This window comes from Coturnix japonica, chromosome 10 (genome assembly GCF_001577835.2).
Source record: "Coturnix japonica isolate 7356 chromosome 10, Coturnix japonica 2.1, whole genome shotgun sequence".
Classification (NCBI taxonomy): domain Eukaryota; kingdom Metazoa; phylum Chordata; class Aves; order Galliformes; family Phasianidae; genus Coturnix; species Coturnix japonica.
The window spans coordinates 5,345,199-5,367,456 of NC_029525.1; the positions used below are offsets into that span (position 1 = coordinate 5,345,199).

At 43.6% G+C, this 22,258-nt stretch overlaps 1 protein-coding gene across 3 annotated transcripts in view; it reads left to right on the plus strand.

The window, feature by feature from the left end:
* Nucleotides 1-14,800: 14,800 nt before the first annotated feature.
* The window catches only part of THSD4 (thrombospondin type 1 domain containing 4), a 239,853-nt gene continuing 232,395 nt past the window's right edge, over nucleotides 14,801-22,258 (plus strand). The window contains exons 1-2 of one of the 3 annotated variants that reach the window (XM_032446790.1): nucleotides 14,801-14,914; nucleotides 15,881-15,983. The gene's annotated coding sequence lies outside the window, so the exon portion shown is untranslated. Of the gene's footprint in view, nucleotides 14,915-15,880; nucleotides 15,984-18,647; nucleotides 18,763-18,999; nucleotides 19,168-22,258 lie in introns of those variants that run through there. The other 2 variants (XM_015872714.2, XM_015872715.2) reach the window with 2 other exon arrangements.

Genomic DNA, 22,258 nt, shown 5'->3' on the forward strand with positions numbered 1-22,258 from the left:
GTTTAATATTTGTTGTGATCGCACCCAAAAAAATAATCAGGGCTTATGTCAAACAGTGTGATATAAAATGTTACTTGGGTGTGAATGCAGGTTAGCTCTTGTCTGAGTACAGATTTTCAAGAGATTCATGTGCTTGCAGAGCTTTGATTTCTGATATCAGGGTGTTTCCCATGTCATGTTAGCATGAAGATGACCACAACACACCACATAAATGAAAGAAAAGGCAAAATGTGGATTTAAAGAGTGCTCCATGATCTTGCATATGCCATGTCAGCATCATCAGTAGTAGTATACCATTCAGGAATCTGGTGTTCTGCTTCATTCTCTTATCAGACTGTTGAACAGTGAGAGGCAAAATACCTTTTAGTGGAAATTATTCCAGAAATTTCCATGGCAAAGTGACTTTGATTGGTATTGATGAATGACACAAGCTTAATATCTGGCAAGGAAAAAAACAGTCTCTGCTAGGAAAATTATCTCTTACTGATATTACGTGTCAGCAACGCTGCAGCTGAATCAGAGGTGAATGTGGGTGAGCTGCCAGCATACACAAGGACAGTCTGTTCAGAACGATTTTGGCACTGATCTGGCATGCTCTGCAGCTAAATTGTAGTTGAGTGCTGTTCTGCACTCTCAACCTTAAAACAGAGTAAACTAGGATAGAGTGAAAACACTGTGAAGAAAACCACCTTAAATCAAAGGAGTAAAGCAGGACAGTTGCAGGTGTGACTGCAAAGCCACTCCATGGCCCTGTTGCCTAAAAGAGAACCAGTGAAGCAGCTGCTGAGAGGGAGTGATTGCCCTTACACCTGTTGCAGAAACTAAATCTGTTTTTCTCAGGTGTTAAAACTCAGGTGTTAAAATAATTATGTTTTCACTTCCTTTAAATTCTGAATTTGTCAGGAATGGACATGGATTTTTGACAGTTTGAATGCAAAACCTCAGCATTACATGTTATTTTTCATAAACGCCACATGGTTACAGGATGAAGGCAGCTGACAGTGAACTGGGGAACAGATGTTCAGGACTAATATTGATGGCTGTTGTGAAGAAATCAATGGATGGTGAGTTGACATTTGGCATACGGGCTTTAAAAATGCTTTGTGAAATGGATAGCACTAGAGAAAGGTATGGAAGGCCTCATGAAGTCACAGGCTCAGGCACCACAGTGACAGATGGAATGCTTGTCGGGTGCTCAGCAACACACTGTAGAAAGGCTAATGCTAGCCAGTCAGCTGTAACTTGGCTGTAAACTTCAAGAAAAGACCAAATGTATTTTTGAATGACTCGGTAAAATTATCTGCTCCATGTGAAGCAGTGATCAGAGAAGCAAATGAACTTTGTATGTAGGTCACTCTGAAAATGAAGGATGTGAGAGGAAAGCAGGCCTGTTTCTGTTCAAGAGATGCAGGAACCCTGCTTTGAAAAAGCCTATCTGTTTTTCCTTTAACCTCTCTCATAATACTCAAACAAAGCATTTAAACAGAACTGTTGAAGTTTTGGACTTTTCTCTGAAGTACTGTTGCTGGGCACAGTGGGAAGAAGAACCATAGTGGCTCTGAAAGGACCACAGCCTGGTTTGAGCGTGGTTGTTCCTGTTCAAAATCCTATTTGAAGCACCAGGGGATGGTATTTCTATTAGGGTTGTGTACAAATCTTTATACCTACTTAAACTACCCTGAATTTAGTGCATAGAGCAAATGTTTATTTACGGAGTCACAGACTCACAGCAGTTGGAAGGGATCTCTAGGAATCGAGTCCAACACCCTGCTAAAGCAGGATCCCTACAGTAGGTTGCGCAGGAAATTGTCCCAGTGGATTTTGAATGTCTGCAGAGATGGAGACTCCACAGTCTCTCTGGGCAGATTGTTCCAGTGCTCTGTCACTCTGACAATAAAGTTCTTCCTTGTGTTAGTATTTAGTGTATATAAGTCCACCCCACTACATTTATGTTTTTGTTGCTGCCTTTTGTTTGTTTGTTTTAACTCAAAAAAAAAAAAAAAACCCCAAAAAAACCCCACAAAAGTTTTGTTACTTACATATGTGAAGTATGTTAAATATTTTATAAACTGCCCAAGACAATCCCTCATCACCTGATGCAGCTCCATGTCTTAGAGACATTTACTTAACAGCCCATTGAGTACTCTGCCAGTTATTACTGAAAGATCTTAATATCAGAAATTTTTATCTTAATACAAAGTGTATTTATTTGAACAGGATTTACCTAGGCTCTACAAAGTATTTATTCTTTATGTTTTTCAGGTTCACTATTATTCATTTTATTAAATTGGAATAAAGCCTCATAGGGTATCAGGGGAGCAAGTTCCAGATGCTCAGTTTAAAAAAACATATCAATAAGGACTGCAGGTTGGCTCTGCTGTGTAGAAGCTCACATTAATTTCCAAGTACCAGCACTTGAGTGTAATTGGTTTTTAATTTTTGTAAGGATTCTTTTAGAAAAAGGATCTGTTCTTTAGTGCTAGAGTGAAATGGAGGCCAAAGATGGTATGTTTTAGAGACATGAAGAACATTATATCTGACCTGAACTTGTCTCAATGCTGAGTTTGACAACAGTTTTACTCCTTGCATGGTGTATACACTCACAGATATGGTAAGGGCATGTTCCTGTCAGAGAGCTGTCATCTGATGCATTAAATTGCAGTCAGGGCAAGGATTCCTTGCTGCTTAGGTTCCTGGAAGGCTTGAAAGCCATTAACATTCCTAGAATTGCATGCATCATAAACTGTAGTATAGCAAGATTAGAAGTGAGAAGTACATGAGTATGTATTTGTCACCATTCCTTCATGTATGTTAAGCTGCTGTTGTAAAGTATGCCAAAGCATTTAGGTACTAATGCTCTCCACAAATGTTTGGGTTTTTTTTGTACTCTGATGGGCATAAGATTCTCTGGTGACCACAATTGCTCTATCCTGCTTCTGTTGGCCAGTACTGAAAGAATAGAAAAACATGCTAGAAGTTATTAATTTCTTGGTGTCATAGAATAGAAAGAGTCACTGTGTCACCTAAAATTCTAGTGTGGTTGTGATCAAGTATGTCATTCATATTTGATCTCTACTCAATACTAGGAATAGGAAGAGCATCCTTCAGTAATGCCTTCAGATACCTAGAAGATTGCTGCAGAATAGAAATGAATAGCATATTTTCCCATTTTGATAGGAAAATAACTAAAGAGCTTGAATTTCAGTAAGAAAAAATTCTGCTGTGTTTTGGCTAATGCCTAATTAGGGATAATGTACAGCTTTGGGAGCACAAAGTCTTTGCCACTTTGGATTTTAATAACTGTTGTAACTGGCACCTGTCAGGTGGATCTGATCGTGCTGTGGAGCAGGAAAAAGAAAAGCCCCTGGAGTCCCTGCAGTTAATATTTCTGTGATCACCAGATTTGTGATCTTTCTGGAATTGTTCACTCAACCTATTTTTGAAGTAGATTTCTGTGATGATTTAAAAACACAGACACAAGTGAAGGCACTAGAGAGAAAAGCATTCATAAATTTGAAGAGATTAAGAGAATTATAGCCATTTTGATAACTATAAGAAATACAGCGAGATTGCAAGAACAGTGTTGAAGTAATTTAGCCTGCATTTAGGTGCCAGAATGTCTGCGCATAAGCTTTGGAGTCATTATTTCTTTTTGCTGTCCACAGCTAATGCTTACAAAGTCCAGCTGTGACAAAATTTTCTCCTTTGTTTAATGACATCTAGACAAATTCCTGGAAGGAGATGAATTTGAATGTGAATTTAACATCTGTTGAAGATGAGGAAAAGAGTCAGTCAGCCTACAACGTGGGGGAGTTTTACAGGCAAAATTAAAAGGTTAGTGCTGTTCTTTGAAACAAGCATAATATTTGCAGTATTTAAGCAAGTGATGTATGCAGAGAAATGGACTCTTTTTACCAGTATTTTCTGTCAATGGCTTTTATTGTGCGCCTGAGTAGGGCACAACGGTGCACAGTTTGTTGTGGTACCAAGAAGACAGCTTGGTGGCTGAAGCTCCTGTAACTTACTGCTTTTTGGGAATGGCGCACAATATATCATAAAAATGATATATCAGTTTTATCAGGTCACATTTCAGACTGTAGGTTGTTATAATCTTGAAATGATTTTCTTTTTGTATGCTATGACTTGAGAAAGGCTGTCTGGCTTGAACATGAAGTCCATGCTATTTTTGGTCAGCATTATCTTTGTACATTGCAACTCTAATAACAACTCTCAGTGAAAAATGGGTAGTGTTCATTCTTGGCCAATACTTTCAAAAGTCTCATTAGAACTGTGTGACTGGACAACAAGCTCCATATCTCCTATTACATGGCATGGCATGCTTCTCCTTTGATTGCAAATGTTTTCTGTCATCCTTGATTAGGAATTGAATGAGCATATTATTTACTGCTAAAACGGCATACTGGCACCAAAAACAGTGTAGGAATTGGAAACAAGCTTGTTGAAATGTAGTTTCTGACAAAGCATTTATTTCCTTTTAAATCAGTAAAAGAATAAACTAAAAAAAGCAAGCAACCAACCACCAACATTAAAAACAAACAAAAAACCAAAAAACAAAAAACAAAAAAACCCAAGCAGAACAAAAAATAAGTCAAACCCACCAAATAAAAAAAATGGCAATGCTGCAGAAGAGCAAGAGTTGTAGCAAGAATTATAGTTTTTGTACTTCGGGGTCACGCGAGAGTGAGCACCTGCGATCACAGGGAGAGTAGGAAGGTAAAGGAATAACGATTTGAATAAAAACAGAGAAGGGAGAGTGAGCAAGCTGGAGCTGGCGCTCACATTCATGTTGTGAGCCAGCACTGGCAATGTACCACAGCAGATGGAAACGTTTCAGCAATTTACCACATAAACAACCAAACAGCCTGGATTTCTCTAATCAGCTGTTTGTGATAAAGCATGTCCAGGATCCCCTTTTCCAAAACTAAAGGGATTGCAGCAATGACAAGAATAGGAATAGTGTGTGTGTGTGTTCATAAGTATGGATATATTTTTCTTTTTCTTTGAGTGCCCTTATGAGAGAGTAGATGTTTAAAAAGGCACAAAGGAACATAGCAGTAAGAAATGGGCACTGCTTCAGCAAGAGTTAATGTTGGCATCTGGGAAAAATTTCAACATCTGGGAAATTTTTTTCCCCATTTCAACTGAGTGCTGTTACTCAAGGTGAGCTAGCAGAACCTTTCTAGGTGGCATCAGAGCTTGGATGAAAATGTGTCCATGGGAAATGAAGTAGGAGAAGAAGATGATACAGGTTTCTTCTGCCACATAGTGTTGACTGACTTACTGTTTAATCTGTTCTTCAGCAGACAGGGGACTGCAGTTCTCATCTGCTTCTTGGTGTTTTGGTATTTCTGAAGAAAGGTGTGTGATTGTCAGCAGTATGTATCTGGATCATGACTCACCTTGTTATACTACAGCTGGGCTTTGTAAGTGCTCCACTTTCCCATGACACACTGCTGTATGCTTTCAGCCAAACAAAATGGTGTAGACAAGTGTGAATGTCTGCAATAGAACAGACGCATTTGAAGCCTTTTTTTGTAACAGAAAGGAATAGAAAAATCATTTATATTTTGCTTAGTCTACAAACTAGTCTTCCATCTCACTCCACCTCCTGTTGCTTTCAGTACTTCCATCTTCCTCAACAGAAAAAAAACCACTCAGATAAGTATTCCTGGCCCTGTTAAGGATGACAGGAGTCATTAAGAGAGGTGTGAGAATGCTTTAGTGTCAGCATGGTCCTCTCACAATCCTGTGCATTGCTATAAAGACTTAAAATGCTGTGGTTTTTTTGTGTTTGTAAATGTTACTGATTGCTGTGATTATGACAGGTTTTAGCTGTTCTTTAGAGTGGCATGGAAGAGTTCTCCTGTTTTCCTATTAGCTAGAAGAAAAGCAAAGCAGAAGAGAGAACATCTTGAATGCTTTTCTATTTTCTGTAGGGAAGTATTTCCAAGGGAGGGTTAAAAATGTGGTGAAGTAATAAGACCTGTCAAAGACCTCTCTTGCTGCAGCAGGAGCAGGTAGAGTCTTCAAATACCTGCACTCCACAGATGGGCTGGGTGTCCTGTGGAACTTGATAAAGAACAGATGAGTTTATTTCTACAGTTGTTTTCTGAATATTTAGGCAGTACCCTCCTCTGAACAGCACGTACACAGAACAGGCCCAAGACAAATGCCATTTACATACTAGCCTATTACACTTTCTAGCTAAGGAGATGGTCTCAACAGACAAATAGCTGCTGAAATAAAGAATTTAATTAATCTTGAGCCAATTCTGAACAATGCAAAAATATTAATTCTACTTAGATCATACCAGTAATTTCCTTGTCATCATACAAAATCACTGAAAAATATAATGTTTACCAAAGATTAGCTACAGTTTTATTAAATAAGGGCTTTATTTCTCTGTGCCTTACAGAATAAATGCAGAAAACAAGCCTTCAACCTAATGTCCCTTTTATGACCTAACTCAACAGCTCTTGGTTTCATGTCTTGATCTCTCAGCAGTAGTTGTATAGAACTCTGTTTACCACGAGGTAAAAAAGGCCTCATCTTAAGAAATTTGAAAATGTCTTATGAATCCCCAACTAATTTTGCAAGATACTGGGATTTTTCTGAGGGAGGTATCAAACCTTATTAGCAATTCAAGCTCAATATTGTCAGTTTTTAACAGTAGGGATTTTAGCACTTCTTACAATTGAACTTTTTAAGGTAATTTGATATTGCTGCCTAAGCCTAAACCAATATAAATCAGAATTAATCTGATTAGAAGATCCTAAAGGTCCTTTGGCTTGCCATGAAACTGCCTGCATCTGGTTTCACTTAGTTCCTCACCTTGTATTTTCTACTTCTTGTTTGCACTAATGACCACAGAAGTAATTTTTCATCTTCTTTTAGGCACCAAATGTTGTCAGTATTTCTGAAGCGAGTCTAAAAGACAACGGAGTACATTCCAAAATACTTTATTCCCCAAAAATATTTTCTAGAAACATTTCTGTCACAAATTCTGTTTAATTCTTCTGTTTCAAGTTTTATTTCAGAACGTTGTAATTCTATCACTCCTTGCATGAAGTTCTAATCCCTTATGGCATTACAGTACTTGCTGCATCAATCTACTGTGATTATAAAGCAGAAGGATTTCTAAATTCTGTTGATTATTCCCCCCCTTCTGTCTTCACCAAAATATTTCCATCTGCTATCAGCAAAGTTGAAAAGTTCCCACTCTTTTTCATGTAATTGAATGATTTTGATAAGTTTTCTTTCTCCTGCTGCTCCAGTTCTTTTGGAGCTGGGTTTAATCTTGCGCTAATGGTAATCTTTGAATTCCAAAAACTGAAATTATTTGCATTTTGTGATTTTAATGGATTGAACTTTACAGTTTGAATCTCGACATTCTTCTAGGTTACATCTGGGTTACTGTAGCAGTTAAGAAAAGGCAGTTTTTGCACTTAAACTTCTCCATCTTTTCTCCTGTTAAGAAACAATTAAGGAAAAAAAAATAAAAAAGCAAACTTGAAAATCGATGGGATTGGAGGTTTTTTCTCATTCTCTCTTTCTTCCCCAACCTTTTATCCATCTTACTTCTTCCTATAGGAAATTGTGGAGTGGAAGTGAGAAAACAAGAAAGTTGTGAAACAAACAGAAACAACACAAGACATATGCACAGAACTCTTACTTGGAATACTCACAATCTCAAAGCTCTCAGCTTTCCCATAGGAGGAAGAAAACTGCTTTTCTATCCAGCCCCATTCAGATATGGTGAGGGAAAAAGTTTGCCTTCCCACAGAATGGGCCCAGGGCTGAATCTCTGGCCAATTAATTGTTTCACAGTCTCTCAGGAAATTCTCTAGGCATCAAAGTATGCATTGGATTGTCCCATCCAAAATACAGTGCCCTGACTGAATGGCTTCATATTCTTCCTTGCACGTACCTAGGGGCTGTAGGTATGTGTGAGGAGGAGAAAAACCCACCATTGTATTTGACTTTGGGTTTTTCCTGCAGAACATTTCTATGACTGTCAAAAATGCTGGCTGTGCAGAGCCAGTGTTCTCCAGCAACACTTCCACCCCAGCCAACTGTACCTTGCTGTTGGAATCCCCAAGTGCAAGGTGCCCTGAGAACATGAGAAGCAGAGCAAAGTTCTGCTTAAGACTGAAGATTTCTCTCTCCTCCTGACAGATTTCTTGACAACGCACTAAGTTTTCTAATCCTTTCATCTGCTCCATGCCTTGAAGTGGATGTTATGATTTGGCTCTGGGTACTTGCATTGACAAGCTGTGTTTGGGCTCTGACTTGCTGTGCAGACAATATGTGTGATGTAAAGATGTTGGTTTTTTTCTAGGTCTCACAAAGCTGAAATTGCATCCATAATTTTAGTAGGGAATGTTAAACTTTCCAAAGGATGTTTGTTGAAGAAAATGTAACTGTACAGTTTTTGAATAGGTGAATGTTGAGCTGTGGAAAAATACTACATAAGGTATGCATGATCGATGTGCCTTGGTGCTGTAGAGAATTTAGAGAGCTGATCCAGTGTTGTCTCTGGCTCTGAGCTGCAAAATGTTCCAAAATATGCAGCGAATGCTCAAGAAATAGTGGAAGTAAAATACATAATAATATTGAAAACAATAACCAAGTCACTTGGAACTATTTTAATAGCTCATAGAAAGTCTATTTTGCTGAAGCCTACTTGGTAGTTATGTAAGTACCAAAACTATTGTTTATTATCTGAGATGCTGGACTGTTGAAGCATTACTTGTGCTATTGTGGAAAAAAATTGCTAGCAGGGGAAGATTCTCATAATGGTTGTGGTGTCATTTTAGAATGTGGTTGTCTCCTGTGGGGTCAAGGGAATTGCCACATCTTATTGCAGAACATTTTATCAGAAATAACCTTTAAGAATGTTTAAGAAAAATGATCTCCTCTTGTAGATGAGAAGAAAAAAATATATATATTTTATTGCAGGTAGAAGTATCTAAAATGTGTTATAACTTCTTTTATCTTACCACAAAAGTTTCTCATTCTTTAATGCTCTGCATACTTTTTAAACTGCACAACTGACTTGCACATCAGTGCTATTTCAGTGAAGATGTTTTACTCTGTTCTGTGTTTACCATGGCACAGTGATTTACACTGAATGTAGATGTGGAACTCTTGCCACCCATGGGCACAACTTGAATTTAACTAGTGAGACCAGAACAGGTAGAATTCCTTGTAGCAATTTGCATCTGCCTGCTGAACAGATGCACAGAGGAGCAGGTAGGTTCAAACAAACTGATCTTTAGACACAGGAGGAGTATGAGCTGTTAGGAAACCATGGGAGCAGCTTTCCTTAAAAAGAAGGATTGCTAGAAAGTGAAATGTAAGCTGCTTCTTGCTCACAGTGTAAGGCTCTGACCCAGCTGGCTGAAATCCACATGGTATTCCTTAGTTGATTTCATTGCTTTTGGATCATCTCATGTGTTAGAAGGTTAGAAGATTCTACACAAATGTGGAGAGTAAATATAGTTTAAATACTAGTCCTTGTATCAAGATAACTTTACATATGACTTGCAATGGCTACTTCTTAATTACTATAGAATCTTGAAGTAGGAGTTTCCAAGATATTGCCTATATAGTAAGAACTGAAGGCTGACTTTTGCATTAACAAAATATCATGTAAACGATCTTACTTTTGTCTTTCGTTTAAGAAAAGCATGCTTAAACCACGTATGTGTGCATGCAGTGTATGCAACTAATGGAAGTAAGAAAACCAGCTACCAAAACTGGAATGCAGAGAGTGATTGCCCTGGCTGAAGTGCAGACTTGTCACAGATGTGTGATTGTGTATATGGGACAGACTTCATTTGAGATGAATGGATAGTACATAAAATGCACACTTGCCCTCCCCCATCCCTCTTGTTTATCTGATTTTGTAGAAGGATTTTAATTAGCCCCACAGAACTGCAATAAACTACAGGAACTGTAAACTTAATATCCAGAAAAACTACAAATAGAAAAATTGCTACATAGCTCTATGGTTATGTTATTCTTCTTTTGTGTCTATAAACACATCTGTTCAAAGCTACATGCAAACTTCTTTACTTTTCTGCACAGCTGAAGTGCATAAGGAGATATTTTTCCTGGGGGGATAAAAAAAAAAGAAGCGATGCCTACTTTAAGGAATTTGAGGCTTAGATATTTAGATAGTGAAGAGTACTGCCCTTGCTCTCCAAACATCTCTAAAAATAGCACTTGTTTAACTACTTCTATTTACTTCTTTACAAGTTGAGAGAGACTATCTGTTCTGATATTCTGTGTATATACTTGTATATACATACTTGTGTACTTGTCCTTCTGCTGAGCAGATGTTGATGTTGCAAAGATTAGGTTTTTGTGGGAAGGCAGATCAGTGAAGCAGAGTTTGGGGGTTTCATTCTTTAGTATGTAATACCTACCAGTGCTAGCAGCATGCCTGTAGTGAGGTGACATAACCCTCTCGATCTGCTTCTCCAGTTGTGCTTGCCTGTTCACATCCACAGTTTAAAGTGCTTGGTGCTCACAGACCACCTACTTGAACTGAATTCTGTTTACCTTATGCACAAAGAAAGGCAGTAGATGAATTCTAGCTGGCTAATTTATCCTCTTGTGATTCTTGAAATGAAACAAGATCTTTTCCTTCTCCTCCCCATCCTCTTAGTTTCTCTCCTTATTTTACTGTAACAGATAAATTTGGTTCAAGTTTTAGAAAAAACAGCTTTTATGAGGTTAGATTGTCCATTTCTTAGAGAGCAAGGAGAGAAGTGGTATTTATCTAGCTGCTGCACAAGTGCACGTTAGAGGGCTCATTGGCAGGGCTCAGCCCCAAGCTGCATGGAGTCCAGCTCAGGCCTGGAGTCTGCCTTTAGAGCAAGCTTTGTGCTCTCATCTGATCCATGCACTGTACACAGGTGGAGGGCAGGCTGGAGTTACACAGGGCTCTACACAACAAGATGAAAAGGTAGTAGGTCTGGAGGGACTGTGCCACTTTGCACCTCCGTGTAAACAGAACAAAGAGAAAAGGCAGGATTTTAACAACTCACTACAGCCTAATCTTTCTTAAGAGCCCAGCTGAAATAGAAGGAAGTCTGTTTTGTACAAAAAGTGTTTGTCACTTGTGCTTAGAGTCCATTGGGTAGTTGCATGTTTGGCAGTTAAAGATTATACATTCCTGATATAAAATGCTGGAAGTACAGCCTGAATCTCTGGCATAGAAAATGTGTTCACGTGCGTTAGGACTTCTAGTTACTGTGCTGGTAGAATTTCCAAGAACAAATGTAGGAATCTCTGGTTTAAGAATCTTTATCCAGGGGTGGGTGAAGGAATGGTGTTCATGAGTTATGTGGAATGTCTTGATATCTGGGCCCAAAACTACTCCCTTTTTCTAAGAAGGACAGTGTAAGATCTTGTTCACATTTTGCTCAAAGGCTTTTGGCTGTAAATACAACTTTTCAGAATAGAAGTGTGTTACAAAGCATCTGGATAGTCCTGGCCGTGACCATTTATGTAAAAAGATGACTCGTGCATATCCTTCCTGAACTGCTGCTATAGACATATGCCTCATCCCTTAAAAACTTTCTTTTTAGAATGTGAAGTTGAACACACATCTTTTTTCCACTGTCGTGTCTCTTTCTCTCTTTAATAACCTAATAATTCAGACAGTACACAGTGTTCAAATGTACTTTTATTCTTCTCAGTGTGGAATGGAAAGCATGACTGTACAGGGGTTCACACCCTCCAGTGAGAGTGAAAGATGATGCAGACCTATTAATGCTCGAGAGGTACAGGGGAGGGGGCAACCACAGTGTTTTGTTTCATGCTGTTTCTTGTGTGCTGAAAGTGTTTTGGGGACAGACCAATGTTTTGACATAAGATTTGCCTGCAGATCAGAACGCAGGTTGCTTATGATCCAACTGTTTTCATGAATCAGAGGAAAAACATCTAGGCATGTCCACTGCATAGGGAAGCAAGCCCATAGTTCAGCACTTACATCACCCATAAGCCTTTTATTTATCTTTTGTAAACAACTCTCTTCTGCTTCAAATTAATATCCTGATTGAATTGCTGATATAAGTGTTAAACTATTTAATGTCAAGTTGTCAGCAGATAGCATGACAAAAAATGTTGATAGGAGCACCCTCTCCAATGACTTGCATTGGAGAATCTCATCAGAGCCTTACCACGCAGCCTGCATCTCTGGGTACTGGTCTCCAGGTCAGACATCCAGTGTGTGTTTGGCTATGGATACTAAATCTTTCTTCAGTGGCAGTTGCTTTCAGATAATACATTCAGTTCTACCAAGAATCAATAAATCAGATGAGTTGGTAATGTTAGAGATAAAAACTGTCTGAAAACAGCCTCTGTGGAAATGGAAGTTTGGTTGGGCAGCATGCGTGTGTCTGATATAGGTTCAGCGATGTGCACTGAGATGAAGGGGCAAGAAACTATTAGTACAAATTGAGTAATAAATATTTGGTTCCTGCATTCCTGGAAATATCGCTGGAGGATACCAAGCTGCTTTTACTCTTGCCAAGGGAGAGCACAGCTACGTGCCTTATTTCACATTCAATCTCCTATCTTCTCAGATGCAGTTGTTGTCTGTCTTCATCTCCTCTGGGTTAAACCCTGTTCTGTTGGGAATAAGAGAATAGAGTTTTGGGCGTAATTCAGCAAAACACATAAATATGTTTAACACTGTGTGTATTCTGAAGTGTTTTGCCAGGTGAAAAAGTGTCTGACTTCCCTTCCAGGGCAGGGAAACAGTCAGTCCTTCAGTGCACTTGTCTTCACCTGCAGCCTCCTATTTCTTTTGCACTGGATCACAGCTTTCCTGTGCATACTCTGGGTGAATTGGGTATTGCTGTTGATTGGGTGATAGTCGTTGTGGGTGTGAACTTGTGTGCTAGCACTCTGAGACAATTATATTCAAGTCATACAGAGAAAAGTAATACTTTTCCAGAGTGCACTACACCTAATCAACAGCATAGGGATAATTTCATTGCATAAATTATATTGCTGTAGATTTCACGCTGCTGCAAATGAGAAAAGAAGCAGGCCCAGAAGATTTATTGAAGAAGATGACTTACGGGTAGAAGTACACTGCTTCTATGGAGAGGAGAAAAAAGCACAAATTGATAAGTGTAAAAAACAGCATTTTGGCTCAAAATCAATAGTCTTCTAACTTTGGCAAGAACAGCACTGAGGTGACAAAGAATCCAGAGTAAATCAAGCAAACAGCATGAACTCCCCACTATCAATCAAAATGCAGGCCTTTTTCATTTCATGACCAAGCACTTGCATCACTATTCAAAGGGCTTATTCTTGTGTCATGTATGTTGCCTTAAGCAAATTAGCTCAGGGAACCCACATGGGAGGAAAAAGAAAAAAAGAAAACCCATAGTTGTGTCAGAAGCTTTTGCCAAAGTCAATATTTATGGAGTCATAACAGCCCGGGAGGAGCCCATGCTGTTTCAGTACCACAAGCAGTGCCATTGCTTCCACTGCGTTTTTTAGAGTTTTCACACCTCTGAATCAGCAAATAACTTCACAAAGGCAGCTCATGTGCCAGAGACTTGTCCAGACCATGTGTCTCACATTCACTGCCCAGACGGGTCAAAGCTCATGCTGGAGCTTCCTTGGTGTCATCATGGTGCTCCCACACAGGCCAGAAGGTTCATTTGTAAAGCTCCAGCACAGAGAGGAGTGTGCAAGTCTGTGATAAGTGAGGAGGAGCAGAGCAAGAGCCAGGGCTGGCATACAGAGGAGCAGAGATATCTTAGACATAGACTGGTCATCTGCAGTCTCAAACATGAAAGATGCCAAGGCCTGTGATTATTTCAAAGGCCCAAATCCTGAATTCTAACAGCTTCCCTTGCCACTATCAGATGTGTGGGCACTGCTGCCAGCACAGTTGCTTGCTTCCTGGCTGCTTTGTTTCTGCACAGAGCCCATTTTCTCTCCTTACTACAAGATACCCAGTTGGTTGTGAGTGGGTTTCTCACCCAGCTCCTGCACTGTGGTCCAGACCTCCAGTTATGTCTGTAGCCCTATGGCTTTGCATAACTATTCTCAGAGGAGATTACGTCTTAAAAGCAGTACAGATTTCCTAGCTCTCAAAGAGGATAGGCTCAGCTGGAGAACACAGCCCCGATGGCACACAGGCTGCACCCAACACTGTGCCAAGTCACTCTCCATTTGTAAATACTAGAATGTGCCGCAGTTAGAAATACAGCAAAAGAAAGATTTAAATTGTATGGCTGAGAAACAACAAAGGAAATTAAATGTAAACCAGAAGACACAGCGCACACAAAGCCATGTGTGCTGTAGGTCTGTGGTCTTGCTATTGCACAGTAAAGAAAATAAATACCAACAAGAACATCCGCTCAGTTGTACACTTCTCATGTTTTCTAAAAGCACGTTGTTGCTTCACCCAAACCGGAATATCCTGATAAATGGTTTTAAAAGGAACACTTACACGGGAAATATGTGGATACATTATTTGACATACCATTGGAACATTAGCTCGAAGGGAATAAAGATGGTCATTAGCAAAAGGCAGCGATTAAGAAAAAAATAACAAGTTCACTTAAATAGAACTGTATTGGGACATTTATGTGTAGCACAGCAGTAAGAGGAGAGGTTGTGGTCTGTGCACCCGTACACAGCCACACGTTGCTGGTGCTTATCTACAATGTGGAGAAGCCTCCAGACTGACCGCAGGGAGGCACCAGGTGCTGGGCAGGAAGCAGGAAGTCCTTTCTGTTAGTCAAGGAAGTCAGATTGCTCTGCTGTGCTCCTGGGAGCTTCTTGAGGAGTTGGTGCTACCTCGGCCCAGGTCCCAGGGAAGTGCCCTTCCTGGCATCCCCCTCACCAGTGAGGTAAAGTAAGTGTTGAACTGGTATGTTCTCCCATTTCTGTAACTGAAAAGCTTTACAACTTCTGTCTGTCTCCAGTGCTCTCAGAACTGACCTCGTGCCAGGGAGGGCACAGATGGGCACAAATGGAAGCTTTTCTGAGCACAGCTTCTGAGTGTGAATTGCAGAATTATTACTGCTGCTCAGCATAGTGAAGGACTGAGTTACTGCTTTTCTTCCTTTAGTGTCACATATTGAGTTATGATGTTTAAAGGGAATTTGATCTAGGAGTGAAGAGAAAACTCATAAAACCTCACTGCCTTTCACCCAGGCCACCAGGTAACTGTTTTCTCTGTGTGTATTCTTTTATTACAAGTATTGTTTTTTGCTTGTTTCTTTTCTTTCTTTCCTGTCCACTGTGTCATGTCCCATCCCACACCCTGATCTCACTATAACAGGTACATTCTGTGCCTTCTCTGTGCCACTGACCCGTGGCAGACCTGCTGCAAATCTGACATTGTCTCCCATACACTGGGCAGCAGATTCCCAGCTCTCTGCCATGTTTGACACCTGCTCTGGCAAAGAGGAGGAAATGAAGCAGAAAGATCTCCTTGCAACGATTACTGGCTCACAGAGAAGTACTTAAACAAGTGATAAGTAGCTGAAACAATTCAAGGCAGGGAAATTCTAGCTTCCTGCTCTACTACAGTCCGATCTCCTTTCTCAGATTCCCTCCTTCCTCATCCAGGTGGGAGAACATTATGCACACTGGTTCTCACTAGTGGTGTGAGATTCATCTTCATGACTAATGAGGTGGCAGCTCAGTCCCACCGGGCAGAGATCCTCGTTCTACCCTATTGTCTGTTTGCCAGTCCTATCGCTTCATACTGTAATCGAGTCTGAGTGTTCAGAGCAGCACTGCTGTCTTATTCCCAGGCTGCTGTAACCCAAAGAATTTTAGTGAAACCAACTGAGAGAGACTTCTGTTCTTTTAGATGCAGCTGGCCAAGGAAATGACTCATAGGCAGTGAAGTCCTCCAGCTTTAGAGTGAAAATACCCTGATACTCATTGCATCCCAGACCTTTGCATCTTGCTGGGTAAGTGGAGCTGGTGGCTGTCCTTATCTACTAACTGGGAGATGAGATGTGGCTCAACCACAAACTGAACAGATGAGCAGATAGGGTGATCCATGTCCTCCCCTATACCTTTCTGTGCTCAGCGGTTTGGATTTCTCCTGTATCTTCCTCAAGTGCGTTACTTTCTACTACATATTGTGGCAAAAGCTTTAAAAAAGCATTTCCTTCAGAAATTACAATTTAAACTCTATGTGAGTGCTGTTTTCCTCCAAGCACTCACGTTTTGCTCTCTGCTAGGAATAATGATGTCACCCCACCATGCCCTTCATGTCCATCTCTAAGATAAGGGCAGACGTAGCCTGAATACATTGTTCTTTTATATTTTGTACATAGCCACATTTGTTATGTGGAGTATGAAAGACTTCAGATAACACTGCGGTGTAATGAGAAGGGGACTCCTCACTCTGTTGTTCAGAACAAATCTGGTGTCAGCTCTCTGAAGCACAGATCTGTGTGGGAAGATCTGCTCCTCTCCTCCGCAGCAGCCCAACAGCTTCCTCCTACATTGCTGAGAAAGCATTAGTGTGTGCCTCTGAGCTGTTCAATGGCAAAGGGAGGAGGTGGGGGGAAGAGATAATGCTCTGCATTAGCCCTTGGGAGGGAGCAGTCATTCCGAAAGCCAAACAGAAAACAAAGAGATATTAGGGAAATGAGAGTAACAGCAGCATGAAAGAGGAAGGTGCTGAGTGTGTGTTCTTTGGTGTTTCAGAAGAACCCCTCATGCTCTGTGCTTCCATGTACAAGGATGCTGAATGTCAGGCTCCAACTCTCCTGAGTGCTGTTAGCTCCAGCAGAACAGGCCTCTGGGGCTACCAGAGTGTGGGCTCACTCTGCTCAGCTTCTCTTAGTGCAGAAACAAGTCCTCCACCCTTGAGAGCTACTGAAATTAGTTAGCTCATTTTTCACTGGTATGGATTAAGCAAACTTCCCCTGATACCATGAGTTAGGAACTCTCAAGCAGAGCAATCCCTCCATGTGGGGATTAGTTAATTTATTAATACCTAAGACCTAAGCACCTGGGGCTCTGCTCCTGAAAAGAAACTCCTGACTTTCATCCCTCTGGCTGCATTCGTCTCTCCCAGAACAAACTGCAGTTGTGTAATCAGTGGAGCAGATGAAGCAGAACATCTAATCTGGTAAAGATCAGAACCGAAGTACTGTAATCTGCTCCTGCTCGCACGCTGCCTGGCTTAGCAGGTAGCAGTGATTGATGCAGTGCATTGTGCCATGGGCAGAGCCGTGCAGCATCTGCTTCTTGCAGCCGCCAGACAGGCTCCAGCCCCCCCTAAAAACAGGTCCGGGCCTCCAGCTGCCCAGCGCGGTGCTGCTCTGGGGGACTGCAGGAATGCTCTGTAGATTGAATCGTGCGCTTTCCAAACCCATTTACCTACTCCAGGTGAGACCTCGGTCTCGGAGGTACCTAACTGCCTCTATCTCCGCATCACAATGCGGCCTTTCTTCGCCCGTGGGAAAGCCCTGCAAGGCTTTAGCACGCAGCTGCCTACAGCTGTCTGTTTACAGCCACAAAGCATCTGAAACTGCCGGGGAAGCTGTGCTGCAGCGAGCGCCTGCTGAGCACGCAGGGAAAGGAGGTTGTCCGCAGTACATCTCTCACTTAGTGCCTGTTGCTGCACGTGGGCTTGGAAATGGAGTAACCGTGTGTCTGTGCGCAAGGAATAGCAGTCAGCACTTCATCTTTCAGTGGTTGGGCTGCGTTCAGGTATAATTGAGTTGAGAATGTTGCCAAGAAAAAACAACGTATTTTGCTGTGTTTTTTAAAGCAAATGGGGTCAGCTGGTTGGGTCGGTTCCTGCAAGAATAATATATACACATAGTAAAAAGGCATTAAACTCAATGTTGCAATGGGTTATTGCTAGTACCAATCTGGTTCGGAAGCTCAGAACTCGCGCTGGATGCTCATTGTATCGTTCGGTGTGTGCACCCTGAGGGCTGTTAGATCCGGACGCTTATTGCAAAGCAGGAGCAGAGGGACAAAGCCGCATTTTCACTGATGGGCTCAGAACTTCTCAGAATAGATCCTGCCGTGCGCTCCTACGGGCTCTGCTTTTAGCAGCGCGACGATGACGCTGCTGCCGCCTCGGTCCCAAATCTCAGACTTTTGGACAAACAGGACCCGCAGCGTCAGCACCGCGATACGGGAACCTCGGCCAGCCCGGCGGTACCGCGAGCGGCAGGTGCCCGCGGCGGTGGGAGCAGACGCGGCCCCGACATCCACGAGCCCCGCCGCCCCCCGGCCATGGCCCGCCTCCCCCCCGGCACGTCCGCGCCCCGGCGCCGTCGGAAGGTGCCGTTCCCCGCCCCTCGTGCTGCACACAGCGCTCTGTTCCGTTCTCTCCCCCCGCTCCGTTCCCCGCTCCGCCGGGGGCCGCTCCAGGGCGGGTCGGGGCGGCCACGCGCCTCGCCCGGTTGCGCCCCGGCGGCCCCGCGAGCATCGGAGGGCGGCGGCGCTGCCGCCAGGTGGCAGCAGGAGCGGGACGAGCCGCAACGTTGGCGCGGGGCGCAGCCGGAGCCAGGGGAGAGAGAGGCGGCGCGGCGGAGGCTGCGTCCATCGGCCCCGGGAAAACGCCTCGGGTCTGCGGGGCGCTGCGGCCGCGTCCGGCACTCCCGGCCGAGGGGCCGCCTCCCATGCGCGGGGCCGCCCGGGTGCCGCATCTCGCCCCCGAAGCACCGACAGCGCCTCGGCGCGGGGCGGCCGGACGGGACGGGACCGGACCGCGAGGTGAGGACACGCCAGGTGGGCGGGGGGGGCACCGCGCCTGGGGGGGACGGGCGGGCAGTGCCCGGGGCTGGGGGTCGGCCTGGGGGGATGGACGGGACTGCGGGGCCCGGCGGGGGCTGCGGTGCGTTGCGTTGCATTGCTTTGCTTTGCTTTGCTTTCTTCGGGCTTCGCGGAGCCCGGGGAAGTTTGTCTCCACTCGGCTGTGAGACCTTCTCCCATCTCCGCTGTTAGCGCCGTGCTGCCGCTGTGCCCCGCTCCGTGCCAGGAGCCATTTCACTGCCGCCGGGCTGCAGGGGCTGCATCCAGGGAAGCACCAGGAGCGTGTCCCGGCAGCTTAGTGCGAGTGAATCCGGCCGGGCTGCAGCGGGAGGGGGAGAGACCAGCCCAGCTTTGCTCCTGAAAAACGTGCGTCGTAACTTTTCTCCCCCGGGCCGGGTCTGCTTTGCTCTGCTTTGCTCTGCTCTGCTGTGCTGTGCTGTGCTCTGCTTTGCCGCTGCATCTGAGCGGTGCGCACTGATCCCGCTCCTGCCTTTGTCGGCGCTGATGTGCGGGATCGGGCTGCGGGACCGCGGGGTCCGGGCGGCCTCGTGCGGCTCCGGCAGCGCCGCTCCGTGCCGTGCCCGCACCTGTGCGCTCCGTGGGCCGCATTGAGCCCGGTTTACCCGCTGTTTGTCTGCGCGATTCGGGAGCCTTGTCAGCGCCGCGGCCGCAGGTTGATGTTGTGTGTAGGAAACTGCTTCCTTCGGCTTGTTATTTTGCGTTCGGTGTTGGGCCCCTCGCTACAAGAAGGACGTTGAGGCCCCGAGTGAGTCCAGAGAAGGACAGCGGGGCTGTGGGGGCTCCGGAGCACGGGTGTGATGGAGGGCAGCTGAGGGAGCTGGGGTGGGTCGGTCTGGAGGAGGCTCAGGGGAGACCTCACTCATCAACAGCTGCTGAGAGGAGGTTGTGGGGAGGTGGGGATCAGCCTCTGCTCCCGGGTAACAGCGATGGGATGAGAGGTGGTGGCCTGAAACTGAACCAGGTGAGGTTGGGGTGGATATTAGGAAATATTTCTTCAGAATGAGCAGTGATGCACTGGCACAGGCTGCCCAGGGGGTGGTGGAGTCACTGTCCATGCAGGTGTTCTGGAGCTGCTGAGATGTGGCAGCAGGACGTGGGCAGTGGGATGGTGGGGGTGGCTGGCAGATGGACTGGATGCTATGAGTGGTTTTCTCCAACCTTAACGATTCTGTGGTTCTAATCCTAGTGCCCAATACTCTCTCTCCCTTATCACTCCAATTTTTTCAGAGCAAAGAATTCTTCACCTTTCAGTCATTTCTCTTATGGGAGTTTTCCCACATCTAATACTGGTGTCAACACCTTTCTGTATGTTTTCATTCTGTTATATGTTCTTTTTGGTCAAGGGGTCAGCAGAACTAAGTTAAATTCCAGACCATCTCAGCACGGCTTACACAGCAGCAGGAAGGCTTCCACTAGTGGATGTGACAGAATCTAGAGGATTCAATTATGTACAAAGCCAACAAAGGCAGTAGAAACATCTGTAGCTCACTGTGCTCATCTGTTGATGAATCAGTGTGATTTATTTATTTTTTTAATCAGAAATGATATTTAATTAACTAGCTGTTAATTAACTTAACTGTGTCCCTGCTGTCTTCCTTTCCTGTTCTGAGATAACACTGGGGCCTGGAAGTGCCCAGATGTGTCTGAGCTCAGTGCTGTTTGTAGGACTGCTGGTGCACTCACACAGTGTGGTCTGTCAAACTGCAGCTTGCCAAGTTGGACTTCTTTCTGGCGTGAGACTGGAAGTGATCTATTGGTGGATGTGACTTCCACCCTTTCAATATTATCAGGGGTTTAAAATGAAACGTGATGCTGCCAAAATTCATTAGGCAGCTGTAATTCCTGGTGGTTTCTTTTCTGTTGCCTCTCTCCCAAGGATTCCAGTGAGACTTTGGATGTCAGTGGACCAGGAAGAGTGTTTTCTGAGGAGAAAAGTGCTGTAAGATGAGAATGCATAGTAATGCTGGCAGTAGGAGATCAGCTGTTTTGAGTTATCATATAGAGGCTTTCAAAGTGTGTGTAGGTAAGAAGTGCAGGTTATTTGTTATAACTGTGTCCTGAACATGGCTTTTAGAAGCAGGGCTGGTTTTGCTTATGGTGGCTCTAATCTGGAATGGTTCCATTGGAATCAAAGGGGCCAATTCTGGTTCATAGCTCTCAGAAGCACTTGGAATAAGAAGTGTTACGTGGTGCAAGATTGTTGTCCTTTCACACTTCATACAACAGGTTCTTTCAGAGCTCCAGCAGATTTAATTGCAGGAAATTAATTAGGTTGTTGGTGCACGGTGATGAGTTTTATGATTGCAGTATAAAAAGTTTGCTTTTGCTGTAGAATAAAATGAATAACTGCACTGGGCAAACATGCATGAAACTAAACAAAACCAAACTGAATCCTCTTGAAGTCTGGCTTGTGTGTGTGGTTCTGTGTGGACAGTGACTGCAGAAAAGCTGCTTTTCAACATAGTAGTCTCAGTGCTCTGTGATGTTAAATCTGACATGTAATGTTTGGAGCATTGACAGAGACAGTTGTTGAAAACAGGGGTGAAGAAATGTCAGACACATTTTTTCTCCTTATGCCTTAAATCTCATTTTGCTGTCTAAAGTTAAGAGCAGTCAGCATAGGGACTCCTGTGGCTTGTCAGTTATTCTCTTAGAGAACATTGAGATTTGATGATTAAGCACTTCACAGTCAGAAAAAGCATAACAATTTTAACTTTGTCCTCTGTTTTGCTGTATTATCACAACAGGCTTCAATTTTAGAAGACTGTCATTTCTTCATAGAATCATTAAGGTTGGAAAGGACCACTAAGATCACCTAGTCCCATCCCCACCATGGCCAATATTCATGTCCTTTGGTGCCACATCTACCTGTTTCTTGAATGCCTCTAGGGATGGGGATTCCGCTGTCTCCCAAGGCAGCCTGTGCCAGTGCATCACTGCTCCTGATATCCCACCTGAGCCTCCCTTGGTGCAACTGAAGGCCGTCACCTTTCATTCTATTGCTGTTACCTGGGAGCAGAGGCCAACTGCCACCTCACCACAACCTTCTATCACTGTACAGAGTGATAATGCCTCCCCTGAGCCTCCTCCAGACTAAACAATCTCAGTTCCCTCAACCACTCCCCATAAGACTTGTGCTCCAGACCTTTCACAGCTTCATTGCCCTTCTCTGGACACGCTCCAGGCCTCAATGTCTTTCATGCAGTGAGGGATCCTATGTATACAGAGTACAGTATTCAAGATGCAGCCTCACCAAAGCTGCATAGAGAGGGACAGTCACCTCCAGTTCCTGCTGGCTGCACTGTCTCCAATACAAGCCAGGATCCCATTGGCCTTCTTGGCCACCTGGGCACACTGCTGGCTTGTGTTCAGCTGGCTGTCAGCTAACACTGTCACTGTAGACAGGCAAAGCATTTTGTACCTTTTAGTTGCGAGA